The following is an 18,409-nucleotide window of genomic DNA, read 5'->3' as shown; positions in this document are numbered from 1 at the left end:
ACCCATGTCCCTGATGGACAGGGACATCAGGTGCTGAATAAACATGGGCTAACCTCTTGGCTAGGCTTATAAGAGCCTCAGGCCAAATAGTCTAGTAACCTCCTATGATCCTATGAAGTAATACATTTATATGCTATGATTACACCAAGACTATCAGTCTTTGCAGTGAGACAGTTCATTTTCCAAGTATGTCACTATTTCTGGTGTGTGTTGTGACAGAAATGATGTCATGTGAATGTCTGTGTTCCCTATTATGCATAATTGCCATTAGCTGAACTAGTCATGAGATGTAACACAAGTTAAGATGTGTGAAGGCAATGCTGACAGTTTTAGTGTTACTTGCATTCCAACTTCAGATGTTATATATTTTTCTGCTTCATGGCCTTTGTACTTGCTTGTTGCCGAGTGGTGTGCAAAAAAGCTTGCATGCATAAAAAAAATGACACATTTAACAGTGCTAACTGCCTTAGCAGTGATGCCCATCTGCAGCACTATGGACAGTATTGAGTGGAGAAGTTTTACCTATTACCTAAATGTCTCTGTGTCCCAAGGTGTAAATGCAGTGCCATTAGATACCAAAATACAGGTGATCCAGGGGTTACAATCCAGCCAACAGAGACTTTTTAAAGTGTGGCAAAGCACTATTTTTCACAACATTTTGCTTAGGAAGATTAAATATAATATAAATGACTAGCATAAGTATGTTGATTGCAACAAATGTATCAGTAACACTTGCATTCTTAGTATATGCCATTAATGATTCTGTATAAACCCAGATGATTCTGTGTATGACATTGTTTAAACATGATAATGAGGATATTTTATTTAGCAGCCACTGAAATACTGCCTTTTCCATGGGAATGTAGTCCCAGGACTTCACAAACACATGCAGGAGTCTCTGAAGTATATCTCCATTCATACTGAAAACAGTTTATCTCTAACTACCATATTTGAAAGGGAGTTGTCATGTAACATTGAGAAATAATAATCTGTGTTGAAATGTATGTAGTATGTCTTACAGGCCAAGGCATTCAGTCTTTCAGTGATGATCACTGGAATAATTGTCAGTAGGTCGTGCATCACACATGGCAAATCTTACAACCATGTTTCCTACATTCATTACTTTTTGATGACATCCCTTCCTTTTTGCCTGGCAAGTATGTCTGTGCTTTCCATTGTACAAATGCAGTTGGCATTGTTGTGTATCTCTGTGCACTGACTGTCAACTGTAACAGCTGAATTTAGTACCAGTTCAGACATAGATTTGTTGCTTGATTTCTGCAGACATGGCCAGTTAAGGGGATAATGGTGCTACCTTTAGAGCACAGAGTTGGGGTGTTGATGAATCTAGCAAATTTGTAGCACTCCTCATGAAGTGCTATAACTATAGGCTGTTGCAGGGGGAGTATACTGGGTTTCAGTATAAGAATGAGGTTTGGAACAATTTAGCCATGGTTTTCTGCAGTGCAACTGGCATTTCATGCACTGGGGAGCAATGCTGTCACCCCTATAGTGACATGAAATGGCACAGGCAGGACCTCCTTAACTGATTGGAGGAAGAGTTCAAAACTGCTGACACCAAGACTGGTATTCATTATGATGTCATGTCTCGTCTTCTCTTTTTTTCTACTGTACAGCTATTGAAGATATTGCAATGCACAGACAGGCACAACAGGATGGGATAAATTGCCTCAGAGAGGCAAATAATACATATGCATCTGCATTGACTGTCATCAGTGGCACAGTCATGCAGTGGTGAATGTTGTCAGCTCACAGCATGACACAGCTCTCTGGTTTGATCCTTGGCTAGGGTGTCCACTGTGTGGAGTCTTCTCCCTGCATTTGTATGGGTTTTCTCCAGCTGCTCTGCTTTCTTCACACATTCAAAAGACATGTGTTGGCAGTGTTTCTCTGTGGGCCTCTGCTGAAAATGGGCTTATTCCCAGTCACACTTTCCTGGTAAATAAATGTTAATAATTACATAATTAATTAGCTTTTTAAGCATGCATACCTTAACTGTTCCAATAGGTATGCATGCCTTCTTATATAATTTTGGTCGTTTGTATTAGTCAAGGATTATAGTGGAGTTTTTGCAAGTGGGTTCATTACCCAGAAGGGGAACATAGATGGTAGTTCAAGACTGATATTATTTCTACAATGTTAAATGCAATAATGATGGCCATTAATTTCATTTGTGTAAATCACATAATTACCTTGTAAAGCATCTAGCTGTATAGCAATAGTCAAATTAATACTTCTATTCACAGCATTGCAATTGATTAATGATTTTACATAATACTACCTTCCCATCATAGTTGGCTGTGGAAAAGGTGTACAGACTTGATAATTGGAAATGTGTGTGCATTTAAATTATAAATTAATGTAACATTTCAATGATCTAATTCTCTTTTTTGTTTCTCCCTACCACTTTTCTTTTTTTTTTTAATTGATTTTGGCTTACAGTTGTTCTCTTGTCATACATTTATGTTTACAACAGCATGACCTTCAGCACAGGTAGGTAGACTAACCACTGCAGATCAGGATGCAGCAACTTCCTTCCAGGTTGCAGAATCAACAGGACCTTGGGATCCCAATCTGCTAGTGCTGCCTCCACATCCCCTCCCTACCTGCTTGACTGGCAAAAGGTACAGTATCTCTGCCCTGGATGCAGGTACAATGGAACCCTCTAAGAGCAGCAGTAGTGGAGGTGGTAATTTTTTCAGTTACCTAAGTCTGACAGGGCTGATGGAGAATATAACGAAGAGTGGCCTCTGTGTCTGAATCAGCTGTGTAAAGAAGTCCTGTTTCATATTGCAAAAAACAATAAGCCCCTTCTTCAACAAACCTCTTTCTTTGAAATAAACAAAAAAATGGGCATGTCCCACAAAAAAAAATTATGCTCCATTCATAGCTCTCTACTTTGCATATGGGTCTTCATAACACCTTTGGTTCAGTCCCATTGGCTAGACAACATTATTCTGTTGTATGTAACCCATCCTCAGTATGGTGACAGTCTAAATTCTGAAAAAAAATCTGTCTACTTTTTTTACGTTTATGTTGTTAATAAGTAGATAGCTATGGTTCTCTCCCACTAACCTCCTTCAAATCTCTGTATTCTTTCCCCTGAGTCCTGGCCTCTGTTGCAGCCCATTTTCATAACTTTCCTAACAACCCATTTATCACACAGCAGACATGGCTAGATGTGGCCCAGAAAAAAGCCTTCACTTTTTTGTCCTCAGCATTTGTGCAGATTTTGGCATCACACACCAATGCTGAATAAGGTGAATGGCTGTACACTTTCTATGGCAAAAACTGGTGATTTTTTTTGCAATCAGCCTCTCTAGTCCAGTTATAGAGTTAAGGCAGAGTACATCAACTACTTTGAAACAGTAACTCTTATAGTTCTTATAACAAGTTCCAATTTGGAGTGTAGACATAAATCACTTGTCATGAAGACTGATATTTTGTCATAGCATCAAGGGTTCAATTTCAGATGCATGTCACATTATTTGTTATTGCCATTTTATACTGCTATTAGATTTTTAATTGCACACATGTAACTGCATCTCGATTTGTGACTTTTCATCAACATATTTAGATTACGGAGAAAATAAAGTATTTGGAAAGACATCCATCCCCTAACAGGAAAACTTAATGAAACAAAATATTGTCTGTCTTTAGCATTTATGTCCTCTCTTAATCCATCTTTATCCCCACAGCAATCACTTCACAGTGCAGGGCATGACAGATTAAGATTGAGTATCCACCACGAAAATGTCCAAAAATGTGAAAACCAACATTTGTTATGTCTCTGTCCATCTCTCTCTCTCTCTCTCTCACACAACTGACTGTTTCTTAGGCTGAAGGATGAAAAGTTCATCTTATGGTATTTTTATATTGTCATTACTGAGCTGAAGGCTAAAACGTACATATTCTCTTGCATCAATAGATTATCACTGTCCCTTCAATTGTGTGATATTTAGAGATGTGAATTAGGATTTCCTTGTTGATGTGTTGTGATAATGATTAGATTTATGCATTTATTTTAGCATATTACCCAGGAGTTTGTCATGTGTTGCTGTTGCTTTTTAATCTATGTACCCCCCTACTGTTTTATTATTTGTAATCCACAGTATTTGCGTGAAGTCTGGCACATACTAAGAGTACTACCTAATGCTAAATACCAAGCAAGAGTACTACAAAACTTTAAATACAGGGCAAGAGTACTACCCGATGCTAAATACTGAGCAAGAGTACTACCTGATGCTAAATACCAAACAAAAGCATTACATAACACTAAATACAGAGGAAGAGTACAATTTAACACTAAATGCCAAGCAAGAGTTTTTCCCGATACTAAATATCAAGTAAAAGTAATACCTGACACTAAATACCGAACAATAGTACTAGCTAATGCTAAATACCATGCAAGAGTACAGCCTAATGCTATTGCTGAACAAGAGTACTACCTAATGCTAATGCTGAACAAGAGTACTACCTAATGCTAAATACCATGCCATCTGTCTCTCTCAACACCCTTCTGTCTCATCACATTATACTATTTAGTAGACTGATGAATGAATCTTTCATCTTATATGATTTTCCTCCTGCCCTTACTATAAGAAAGCATAATGCCCACACTTCACAACATATCCTGGCCTACACACATATTTTGGACTTGTACTGAGTCATGATGAATATTTCAGTTTATATAATATCATTGTCAGGTGTATAAAATTGTACACACAGTTAACATGTTTTGCCTTAAAACTTGGTTGATATATAGCAGTTATAAGATGGTATTTATGTAGGCATTAGTATCACAGTTTGGCAAATCAACATTTTTAGGACAGGCTATTCAGTATATTTTTATATTCCCGATACAAATTAGTAATAAGAATCACATTCTGGCATAATTTGCTAAATCATCTGCACAGTGGACTTGTACCTTATTTATTAAACACACTGTACGTAATACCTTGTGCCATGCAGAAATGTAAGTAGAAGATGGTATTTTTCAACTCAGTGCTATCCAGAGTGCTGATGGACATACATCTCCAATAAACCTGTTTGCATTCCTTCCTCTGCAGGCTTTGGCTCACTCTTTCCCCTCCCCTTCACTCCTCACTCAAACTCTCTGACCTGTTATAACATGCTTAACTACCTCACTTCATCTCAACTCCAAATACATATCCAACTGATTTACACCTAGCTTCCTCTCACTGCCACGTATACTACTCACTCAGTCTTGTCTTTTACTCCTCTGTCTTCCTCTTCCATCCTGTCAGCCCTTCTAGCTTGTTCCACCTTCATATGGAGTTTCTGCTTTATATCTGCTTGGGTTTAGTGCAATATTTGTATATAAGATTTAGGTATATGAGTTTAGAACAGTGTCTGTTTGAGCTTAGTACTATATGTATATACATCCTACCTTTATTCCTAGCTTCTAGCTAGATACTGGTATATCTGTTCATTAGTAGGTTTCATATTGTCTATATAGCTAATGTTTACTGCTGTATGTATCATTTGCTATTGTATGTATATTCAGTTGTTCTTCATGTACTGTGCTGCTCATTTATTGTTCTATGGAACTTTTCTCCCCAGGTCTCCGCTGAAACGGGACCTGTGTCCAGTTGGAGTTTCCCAGTAAACAAATGTAAATAATAATAATAATAATAATAATAATGAAGTCTGTCGGAATTACATTTTTTTACTTTTTTCTCTCAGCAGTGAACCTTGCTTGCTCACTGCCTAATGTTGCACAAACGTAGAAGGCAATAACAGCTTATTTTTCAATAAAGCTTTGACCCTGACATTTCAAAGGTAGAGTACAACATGCAAAGTGTATATCTGCAAGGAGCTCAGCAAGTACTGCTATGAAAAATGCTGAAATCCTGACATTAAAAAAATTAACATAAAACAGATCTGTTCTTCATTTAATCTCATTCAGACCGGTTTCTCTATGGTCCTTACTTGTGCACAGATTGACAGGGAGAACCACTGAACACTGTTACTTCACATTCCAAGTTCAACACCTCAGTTTAGAATGACACATGCTAACATCTGTGCCATGCATTTTAGGAAGAGGTTTTGAAAAATATATAAATATTGTAACTGGATGTTATTTCTTCATTACATGAAAATGAAGGACTGTACTCAATGGAACTGCAGTGAATTGTGTGGTTAACTGAGTAAATTATTCTGTACACTTATTTCTACACTGCAGCCCTAATATTTGGAAATGATATACAACAATATATAGCCTTGGCACACCTACATCATCATTGCATAGCCCTACTTCATTAGACTATTCAAGATTGTATTTTATTGGCATTGCACATTTCCCATGCATGATCTGATAATATTGCTTATAACAGTAGCATTCATTAATGTTTACATACCATCATCCTAACCTGATGAGCCATGAATGCTTCATTGTCCATCTTGTATTTCCCAAGGGTGTGTGTGTGTGTGTGTGTGTGTGTGTGTGTGTGTGTGTGTGTGTGTGTGTGTGTGTGTGTGTGTGTGTGTGTGTGTGTGTGTGTGATCTACCCAACATCAAGTAAAACATGCACGTCACTTTCACTTCTGCAATACACATTAAAGATGGTATAGCTGACCTGGGTCAAAGTCTGCATTTAGTATTGATCAGCAGATTTCACTTACTCCTTCATATCAACAAACATGGCTTTGTTGAAAAACTTCAACAGCAATATATCTTCACTGACACACAATGAGAAACTAGTCCTACTCACACTGTACTCACATTATAGAAGTCAGTTCTGTGGTGGTGTTTGCCTTAAGTAATACGTCCTCTAGATTGTGTAACTAGGTGGGTAAGGGGTTCTATTCTCCCAGCAGTCAGCTGGTGTGTGTGTGTATATATGTAGAGTTGGGTGTAGAATCAGGTAATCATGACCTTATGTATGGGCCTCACTAAACTAACAGTTGAGAGAAACTTTTACACTGGAAGTTAAGCTCACTTCACTGTCACACCCTTCGCCCAACATCATCTTCTCTGCAACACACTGGTGATGTCATCCTTTATAAAGTGCACTCTTACAGTGTCAAAGTTAGATTTCTGTGGTGGTGATGATTGCATTAACAACTGTGTTCTCTAGATAGTGTAACTAGATAGATAGGGAGTTCTAATCTCACAGCACCTAATGTCTGTGTGTGTGTGTGTGTGTGTGTGTGTGTGTGTGTGTGTGTGTGTGTGTGTGTGTGTGTGTGTGTGTGAGGGCTGGGTGTACAGTCAGGTGAGCATAACCCTATATAATGTTATCCTCTTCCAATTAGCACTGTAAATGTCATTTTACACTGGAAGTGGAGTCTGCCTCACTTTCAAACCATTCTCCCACTATCATTTTCTCTGCAGTACAACAACAATGCCATCCTCTACAAAGTGACTCTAAAAGTCAGACTTGGCATTTTAATTAAGTGCTGTGTCCTCTAAATTGTGTAACTTGATAGTTGTGGAGTTCTAATCTCACAGCAGTCAACTTGTGTGTGATGGTGGGACAACAATATCACTAATGATGATTCATCAGACAGCTGTGCTCATTCGACTGCCACTCTTAAGAAACATTTACATGTCCATATGAATTCCACATGCCTTTTTCCCTCTGTCTCATGACACATAGTGTATGTGACACACTGATGAGGTAATCCTTTCCAAAAAGCACTCTCACACCCTTAAAGTCAACCTCTCATGCATATCATACACTTTCCTGTAAACTGTGTCAGTAGATAGGTAGGGAGTTTGAATACAGCAGTGAAAACCTCATGACTGTGTATGTGTGTGGGAATGTTGATGGATGCAGAAGTGTCTTATACACATTTGTACTGGCAACATTTTGAATCCTGCATGTCTGAAGAAATGTGTTTTGCACACACTTCTCCTTTGCAAGACACAGTTGATGTCAGCTCTTCAAACATGCAGTCTGGCTCACAAGATGTCAGACATCTCCTGTAGCACATATGTGACATACACTTGCCTGTAGATTATGAGTAGATAAGTAGGACATTTTAATACAGAACTGAATGTCTTCTGTGAGTGTGCATTTCTTCCTCCTACTGTGTGCAACAGGCTACAAAAACATATATCATATATAGTGATACAGTGTGCTTGTGCTTTGTGACACCTTTTTTTAGATTAAACACATATGTAATGCACAATATTGATGTAAGCCATTGAAATGTGCTGTGTCACAGTTCCAATATAAATCTCAAGTGGTGCTTGTGTTTCAGCAAAACTTCTGTAGCTTGTGATCTTAGGGATGCATGATATTAAATAAATAAATGTTAATTAACTAAATAAATAAATAAAATACAGCTCAAATTCTGACATTGCTAATTCCAGTCATTGTACATGTTGTTAACAGTGTTGTCAGCCACATGTGCTATGTTAATGTCTAGCTGTTATTTCTTGTAGCAAGAGGTTATTCTAATTTTCATCTAGAAATGATGTATTGAAGATTGATGATGTCATTTGATTAGATTTTCCTTCCATACCAACTGTAGTTAGACAACTCATCTCAACGGAGGAACGAGATGATGTAATGTATGTTGTTGCCTTAAAAAGAAGGTATGTGTTCTAATAAGTGATTATATCCACAGTGCACACATTTCTTGTTGTATTATCTCAGTGAAAACAGCAGCATGCCTCAGATGTGTTTGGTTATACCTAGCATCAGACAATTGTCAACCATATAGCAAGATATTTTCAAAAGTAATTACAGGGACATGTATTCCTCAATTCATTAAAAGGATGTAATGCTTTCACATAGACAAACATATCACAACTGAAGACACAATTATACTGAGGCACATTCATTGCAGATAGTATTATGCTGAGTGTCTGAACACTTAGTCAAGCGTTATTAACGGTTCTGCATGAATGCCATCCCTCTCACTTATAAGGTGCCCACAGAGAGTGGAAGACGCATCCACCATACACTTTATCAGTAAAATTATGGCCAAATAAAGTACTGAGATCACATAGGTGAGATTGCACAGCTGTGTTGACAGTTCCACGATGACGCATGTGATTCATACTCCTTTTGTTAGTTGGAGAATTTATACAGCTTGAGGTTAAATTCTAACACAGAGAAATGTGTGTGAATATACTGACATCACACAACAACCATCGCATCATGTCAGTATTCTCCTTGATATGTTGCACAAACACATATGAACGCATATTTTGATTTCATGGCAGTGTAACATTTGCTCTTGCAATGTCTTGGTGAGAGTTGTCCTGCGGCACATGCATTGACTATTGCACTGTACAGATAAAATGTGATTTATTTATTAGGTGTTGAAAAATGTTCCTTAACCAAAGAACATTGATAATGGACTGACCACATCTGTGTGTACAGCAGCATAGTCTATTAATTGCCATCAGTCTGAAGCACTCGTTATCAGGGATCCTTTCTTAATTCCCATGTTAATTTCAGTAGTTTTTGACAATATATATTGCTCTCTCCTATTGCAGATTCAGACAATGCATAGCTCTGAAGAATAAACCACTTCATAGTGTGATATGGCCATCTATCAGTATCTGACTGGCTGATAAATGTGTCAGGCAAGAGTGACTTAGGCACAGTCTGTTCTCATATTTTTAAGGACAGGAACACTTACATATGAAGTCCATAACCATTAGAATATGAAAGTATAGAATTCTCTTCAAGGGTATTTCTCTTGATTCACGTGTTCTGCCTCTTTCTGTGGTGTACACAGTTAATACGCAGTCAATGTTAACCAGAAAACATTGAAAATGCAAATGTTGACAGGGTAGCACTGACCTCAGCTTATGCAAAATTAGAATTAATAAAACAACAAAAAAATAATAATTTTACCTATATCGCACACCACCTATTAATTATATGTACTAACTATGAGATTACATGATATATGCTTAAGGGCAGATTTGCCAACAGCAATAATTGCACGATTTTGCACAACTGTTGACCATCTGCTTATTGTGTCAACTAAACAGATGTCAACCACACATAGTTTTGACATTTCAACTATATATATATATATATATATATATATATATATATATATATATATGTATATAGATAGATAAATGGTATCTGTTACTTTAGTCTACAGATGGTTTTGTCGACAACTGGTTAGTCAGTTCCAGACGTGCTAAACAGTGCAGTACAATAACAACAACATGAACAACCTTACCAAGTCTGTTTGTGCCTTATGATTAAAGGCCCATGACTCACAAAGCTGTATCTGTAGATTAAAATGGCATGCAAACAGCAGCATGTGAGGTTACTCCACAGTCGTAACAGGAGGTAGAGACACTGAACAGTTATATATCATAGTAAGAGGATATGGAGACACTTAACGTGTTGCTGCTGTTACAATGTTGAAAGAGCTATGCAAATGAAAACAAATCACACGTTTCATGACAGTGTTATGTATGTAATGTGTAGGCAAGATAACATGCCATAGCACTTATTTTTTGCATCCACATTAAGTGTGCTGTAATGGCCATGATATAGTTCTGCTGTTTTAACACAAATATAACATTTTGGTAAGAATTATGAATGAATTTCCTTCAGTGAGAATTGGTGATTGCTGCAGTGTTTGTGAATACTTGACATACCTGTAAGTTCTGGAGCACATGGCAAAAATACCTCCCCCAGGCATCTGAAGATCTTGGCAGGTGTTATGATGGGAGGTGAAGAACATCATACTTGAAGAAGTATTTGACACGACTGATTGTGGTCATGCTGACATCAATGGTTATGACTGCCTTACTCTCAGGTATTTTCTGTAGACTGGGATACATTTGCATATTACTTGGTTAGCTGCAAATCTTGCTTGGAACTCAGTGGACTGCACTGAGTTCCATGAAGTTTATGGAATCCGACCACTTGTCTTTTCCTGCTGATGCATTTAACAATTAAATACAGTAGTTTATACATTTACTTAGCTAGTGAGACATTGTGAGTTCAGCATTTCATGATGCTAAAGCATCAGTTTTTAACTTCAAGAAAAATTTTAGGGGGGCATCATAATCAGCAAAATAATATGTAAATCAATACCTTTTTGCACCAAAGACTATAATTCACTATTATGTCCACCTTCAAGGTTTGTTACTTATTTAACATTGGTTGACCAGGAAAGTCCAACTAGGACAGAGCCTATTATCAGTGGAGGCCCGGGGAGAAATAATCCAGTGGCATGTCTTTGCAATGTTGGAAAAACCAGAGTACCAATGCAGGGAGGACACGCAGACTCTGCGTAAAAGACATCCGAACAGAGAAATGAATAGGAGAATCTCTTGCTATGAAGTGAGAATGTTAACTGCTGCACTTCTGTGCCACTGCTAATCTAATCTGATATTTGGATTGGATTCCTAACAGGCTACAAAGGGCAATGAGACCACAAGAGAGCAGCAAGCCAGCAACAGACCCAACAGTGTTTTTTTTTTTTTCTATTATTTTTTATTAAGAGAGTGAAAAGTCTGATTTTGCAACTTAACATTACAGACAGTCATACCCATTTGTTTCGGACTTCAGTCAGTTCATTGCAGAAGGGCGGGCAACAGACCAGGCAGCAGCAGTAGTCAGACTTGGATCAGAGCGGTGGTGCGATGACCAGGCAGGCAGCAAGACTCAGACATGAAGAAATATTTTACTTTGAGACTGAGTTTTCCCAGCTCCTCCTCCACCTCCAGTACTTGAGATAAAAAGAAACAGTTTTCGATTGCTGAACTAAACTACTGCTGAAGAGTTTGCTGACACACTGCACTGTTTGCTTACTCACCAGGCATTCTGGTGTGTGTGTATCTGACAAAGTTTTTATGAAAACGCCAATTTTGAGTACACAGTGTTAATCACAGCACGTCCTTTGGAATTTTGTATTTTGGTTGAATAAACTGTTCTTCAACTCGTTCTCCATTTGGTTGTTCTCAGTGATTTTTTTGGTTCTAATGAGAACATAAACTATATACTAATCACTCAACTGTAAAAATGCCATAGAGTGATGTCATATACTAATAAATTTACAGGTTCAGCTGTGTTTTGAATACATTTTGCATTTTCCCAGATGAAAAAAATAGAGGTCAGAGGCATATGGAAATACAAAAGGAAAATATTAGCTCCAGATTTCCATGCTGGTGTCTCTCCTTCTGGATAGTTTTTGAGTTTTCTCTTAAAGACCCTTTCCTTCCTTCTTGGAAACCCCCAGCTTTGAAATCATGTCCTGGGTGTAATTTGGACTTCAGTATGCAAAGTGGTATAACTGCATCTAGGCTAACCACAATACTAGCACAGATGGTACACTGGTGCATTGGTAATGCTGTCATCTCTTAGCAAGATGTCTGCCAGTTTCATTCTCACCTGGGGTGTCTTCTACATGGAGTCTGCATGTCCTCCTTGTGTTCATGGGTTTCCTCTGGGTGCTCTGGTTTCCTTCCACATCACAAAGACATTTGTCTGCAGTGTTTCTCTCCAGGCCTCTGCCTAAAATAGGCTCCATTCCAAGTATGACTTTTCCAGTCTAGGATTATTTAATGTACATTACCAAGAAATAAGCTGATAGCGGTGTGAGGAACAAAATAAATAAATAAATAAAAAGCAAAGTCACAGAAAGAGATCCCTGTGAAGAGGCATATTAATGGAATAACTGAGTTACATATCAAATATTACTTTTCCTGGGGGATCACCTACTAAATCCTGAATGCTCACAATCCCCATGCTCAGAATACCGAGACTACAAGCCCAAAACCCCACATTACCAAAAATGTAAAACCGCAAAATTTGAAATCGCAAAACTTTAAAATACATACAGCACACACACAAAAATACACACAGCTGCCCCCCACAACCAGACTGTTAGAGAAATATGTATTAATGTGTGCATTAGCAATATGCTTAGTGCATTTACTGCTTGAAAAGGGTTAACACATTTATTCTATTTCATACTGCATAAATCTGTGCAAACTGCAGTTGCCTTCTGACCTTGTACTGTTAGCTAAAATCTTGCTTGTGCCTTGGAAATTTACTGAGAAGCAGGTGATTTCTGCTTGCATTAGGAAAATAATGAATAGAACAATACTACTTGTATGAAACTTAGACAAGAAGTTCCGCTGTGCCATGAGAAAATACACAGCTGTAGAAGTTATAGATACTTAGTACAAAGCCTGCTTGAAAATATGAACTGCAATCAGCATTTGCTTGTATCTGTATTAGAAGAGTACCCTGAAATGTAACACTGTACAATAGACGCTTGTAAACAAATTAATAGTCACCAAGGCCAGGTTGTTTTTCTGAAAAGTTTCTCACAAATATAGTCATGTCAGCAGAAAATCTGAGTAACATCTGCTGTAGAACAATACTGAAAGTTGTGTTTGATTACGTCAGATTAAAAGGCTATGTCTTGTAAAATAGTATAAGAATGAACATACTTTCTGTTTGTAGTTAGACAAATCCTTGTATTTGCATGTTTTTGTCTCCTTGCTGCAAGCAAATTAAAGTGCCTTAACTGAACCTTACATGCATTGGTCTTTGAAGTTTTTTTTCCTTTGACAGATTGGTCCTTTGGACCGGAAACCTTCACTTTGCCTCGGATCAGAGGCCAGGTGGCTTGAAACCGTACGGGGAAGAAACCACATCGGTTCTTCTTATTTGAAATGTCCTCCGACTGAATTGTCGTACAAAAGAGGCCAGCCACTTTCTGATCTGCGACTGAAGGACGGGTTTACTTGAACCAGGTGATCAATCAAGGAGGCTCAGGTAAGGTGAATCTACCTTCTTTTTTCTGTTTTAGATCAGGGACTAGATTTGTATTTGTTCTGTTAAGACTTTATTTATAAGTCAGGGACAGAAAGATTACTGTCTTGTCATAGATCAGGGAAACATAGCAGGTAAGCAGTCATTCTGAAGAGACTACAAAAACATCTGCGGTACCACGTTAAAAATAAGGTGTTACGTAATGATTAAAAGGGTAGAACAAAATGGGTAATAATTGTACAAAAAGGTCCCAAAATCTGCTGTTAATCGAAGACGCAAAATACATGCAGTCACAGCGTGCTGATAATATTAAATACTACTCAAAATGGGTTAACAAGTATGAATTTGATGGTAAATTAGAAAAATCCTTGCTTGTCAAACTTGTCAGACAGCTTAAAACCGATTCTGAAGGTCGGGTAAAAAAGCAACGTCAATTAGGAATTCCTCAGACACACAGGTGGATTGAGGAAGTAAACCGAAGGGAACAAAAGAGTAATAATTCAAAAGCAATGTTTTTAGATAAGGAGGACAATAACTTAGTAATAACATCAGCCCCACCACCTCCCTTACCAGAATATGAGGCAAGTGAACAAGTTAGCCCACCCCTGCGATATCCTGCTATCACTGTAAGTAGAGACACTACAAAAGCAACACCGTTTATTAGAGATCCCGTCGAGACCAGGTCTCGAACACGGGCAGGAAACTCAAAAGGGGACATCGAGTTATATCAAATGGGTAGAAATTTATGATTTATGAGTGAAGAAGAAATATGCCCACTTGTAGAAGTGCCTAATCCTCAGGCAGGGCAAGAAGGTCAGGACCCAACTATTCTAGTGTATAGACCCTGGACTCCTGAAGACATCCGGAAAGCCACTGAGGGAATTCCCCATCCAAAAGTTAATTTTAGAAAGTTCTTAGAAGATTTACAAGAAATGAGGTTAAGTTAAAATTTAAATGGAGAAGAGATAAAAAAAGTAGTCAGACAAATTGTGGGACCAGATTGGCACATGATGAGTGGCGACTGGAATCCCCATGATATTGGGCTCAGGCCCCTCCCACATAGTAGCGCAGAATTAGACAACAGAGTGAAAGGTCTTACAGACTGAATCTCTGAGAAATGGAAGCCTAGGGCAGATTGGACTTGCATTAATCAATGCATCCAACAGGAAGGTGAAGCTATTGACAGATATTATGCTAGACTATTAGAATGTTTTAATAACCATTGTGGAATGCAGGTTCCTGAAGATGAGACACACGATTCCGCATACGAGCAGCAGCTAAAGAATGCATTTTTGAAAGGCAGTATTGCACCTATAAGCAGCTTTATTACAAAGCACATGATAGATCATTGTACAAGCAGATTACGGTCATTGCTTGAAAATGCTAGGCATGCTGAAAGGCATTTTAATAGCAAAAGGAAAAAGAAAGCCCAAGTATTTTCTGTAGAAGATGGAGCAGAAGTATATGTAGTACAGTCCGGGAAAAAGGGCAAGAGAAATGCCCAGGGAAACAAACAATCTGATCAAAGATCAGAGGACTTTGAAGGGCAAAAGAAAAGGGGTGAATGTTTTAAATGCGGTAAGAAAGGACACTTGGCAAGGGAGTGCAAGAAAAACAAGAAGGCAACCACGGAAGATAAGGAGGGTGAGGACTGACTATATGATAGTCAGGAATCACTAGAAGGGGATAGCGGAGAAAGGACAAATGAGTATGTGATAGAGGGAGTAGAGAATGTGACAGAAGAAACAGAGGAAGTGCAAGAAGTCACGGATAGTGAAGAAAATGAAATATTGGATTTGGCTTTATTGAATTTAGAGCTCTCTTTAGCAGACACGAAACCAGAAGTTACACTCCTGGTAGAAGGGAGGGAAGTCAGATTCTTGTGCGACTCAGGGGCATCACGGACCCTGGTACATCCCTCCAAACTACCAGAGAATTCAGAGTCACCTGATTACATATTAGTGAAAGAAGCTAATGGACAGCTGTATCAGGAGCCCCTCTCCCATAATATTGTGATAACTGATCCTGTTTCAGGATTGACCCAGAAAAGTAAAATTGTTGTATCTGCAAAATGCCCAGTAAACCTCTTGGGCAGAGACCTTATGCAGTTATAGGTTAATAGGTTCATAGGTTAGAACTAGGCTAATGTCGTATTCTTTTACCTTAAAAGAAGACGCGAGACAATGGTGTGCAGTTGGTACCAACTCCAAGCTTTATTGACCGGCCAACATACATGCAATGCAATGCAACAACTTCCTGTCTCGCAGCCTTTATATCATGCACGTTCCCCCGCCCCCACAGAACACTAGCTACGGCAAGATAACACAGTCCATTGAATACACCACATCTCCCTTTCCATAGGGCCCCTTTTCACTTAGCACCAAACCCAGATCTATTCAATTTCTCCCACTTTACTACGACTTGGTACATTGACACCAAATGCTCACTTAGCCACATTCAGATTACTATAAACCCCCAAGACATTGTTATTTCTGCCCGGAACTTCACAGATCCAAGCGGTCCGGCTTGTTAATAATTCTTCCCGATCTGGTCCTCACCACATCACCAGGAGCCCGGGGTTCCGGGGGAAGGCCATTGCAAGATGGCAAGGCCTCTTCGATCTTACTTGGCACATTTTCCGGACACCCAGGGTTTGATTCACAGTCAGGCTCAGGTAAGGGAATCAAATGCACACGGTTTCGCCGCACAGTCCCTTGTGGCACGTCTACCTTGAAAGACCTCGGCGAGTAATGGTTTTGATCTACCATACCTGGGGTCTTCAGATCTGTCACCCACACCTGGTCACCAGGCAACACATTCCCCAACGGCCTGGCCCGATGGCGTCTGTTGTAGTTTTCGCCATTATACACCCTCTTCTCCCCCTCTTTCCCCCTGAGCCTTCTCCAATCAGGCAGCGCAGGGTCCAACTGTGGAGGATAAATCGGGAGGGAGGTCCGCAACCGTCGTCCCATAAGAAGTTCCGCAGGGCTATAACCATTCTGCAGCGGCGTCGTCCTGTACGCCAAGAGAGCCATGTACGGATCTGTACTTTTTTTTAGCAGGTTCTTCACCGTCTGCACCGCCCGTTCCGCCTCCCCGTTACTCTGCGGGAACCTAGGGCTGCTTGTGACATGGTCGAAGCCATAAGCGGTTGCAAAGGCCGCAAAAGACTGCCCTGAAAACTGAGGTCCATTATCAGACACAAGTACCTCTGGGATACCATGGCGAGCGAAAAAAGATTTTAGGTGGATGATGACCTCGTTGGATGTGGTATGGTTCAACAATGCAATCTCGAGAAACCTGGAGAAGTAGTCCACAACAAGAAGGTAAGTATGTCCTTTCAGTTCAAACAAATCCGCGCCCACTCTTTGCCATGGACGGTCAGGGTATGCTGTTGGGAGGAGGGGCTCAGGAGGATTCCTTCTCTCTGAGATGCACGTCCTGCATCTTAAGACCATGTCATTTATCTGTTGGCTAAGCCCAGGCCACCAAACGGTCTGACAGGCTCTGGCTTTGCACTTCACAATGCCTTGATGTCCCTCATGCAACTTCGACAACACCTCATTACGCATGGCAGAGGGAATAACAAGGCGCGAATCTTTCAAAAGCAACCCATCTTTCACTGTCAGTGTAGAACGATCTGGCCAGTAGCTCTTCAGTAAAGGTTCCTGGTTGCACGCGGCCACCCCTGGCTGCACAAGTCCATGACCGCACACACACTGTCCGCTTTCAGCTGCTCCCGTAGGGTTTGGAGGAAGGATGGCTTCACCTGCATGTTTTCCACAATACTATGCACATAGATATCCGTATCCTCCATTAACTCTGTTTCCTCCGGGGTTAGCCTGGTTTTAAGTGGAGAACGTGACAGGGCATCTGCCACCCACAGTGATTTCCCTGGAGCATACTGCACCGTGTACGAGAACTGCATCAGCCTCATCCTGAAGCGTTGAATTCTGGGCGGTAAAAGATCCAACGCCTGGCCGCCCAGCAGTGAGACCAGGGGTTTGTGATCAGTCTCTAGACAAAATGATTTGCCCAATAGGTAATCTCGGAAGCGTTCACATGCCCAGGTAGACGCTAAAGCCTCTTTTTCAACCTGGGCATATCGTTGCTCTGTGGGTGAGAGTGACCTCGATGCGTATGCCACGGGTCTCCAGCCATCCTCCCATTGTTGCTGCAACACACTCCCCAACCCAAAGGATGATGCATCTGCGGAAACCTTCGTATCTCTCTTCGGGTCATACACAGCCAAAACTGGAGGTGAGGTGATTGCCTCTTTTAAGTCATTGAATGCCTTCTCCTGATCCCCACCCCAGTACCAGCTGTTCTTTTTTGATAATAAGTCTCTCAAAGCTCTGTCCCTCTCAGCCAAATGAGGGATGAACTTCCCCACCTGATTCACCATGCCCAGGAAACTTCTGAGTTCTCCTACTGTAGCAGGTGCTGCCATCTCCGTGATGGACGCGGTCCGCCTTGGGTCCGGGCTTATACCAGAACTCGTAATGACATGGCCCAAGAAGGTCACTGTGTCTCTCGACAGGTCACATTTCTCTATATTCAACGTAATACCAGCTTCTTCCAGTCTCTTAAGTACCGCATGAAGTCGGGCATCGTGCTCCTCCTGGCAACGCCCCCAGACCAATACATCG

The sequence above is a fragment of the Protopterus annectens genome, chromosome 2.part1, assembly GCF_019279795.1.
Source record: "Protopterus annectens isolate FY-2018-M chromosome 2.part1, PAN1.0, whole genome shotgun sequence".
Taxonomy (NCBI): Eukaryota; Metazoa; Chordata; order Ceratodontiformes; family Protopteridae; genus Protopterus; species Protopterus annectens.
The sequence above is the reverse complement of the archived record's forward strand: the minus strand, read 5'-3'. Positions refer to the sequence as shown.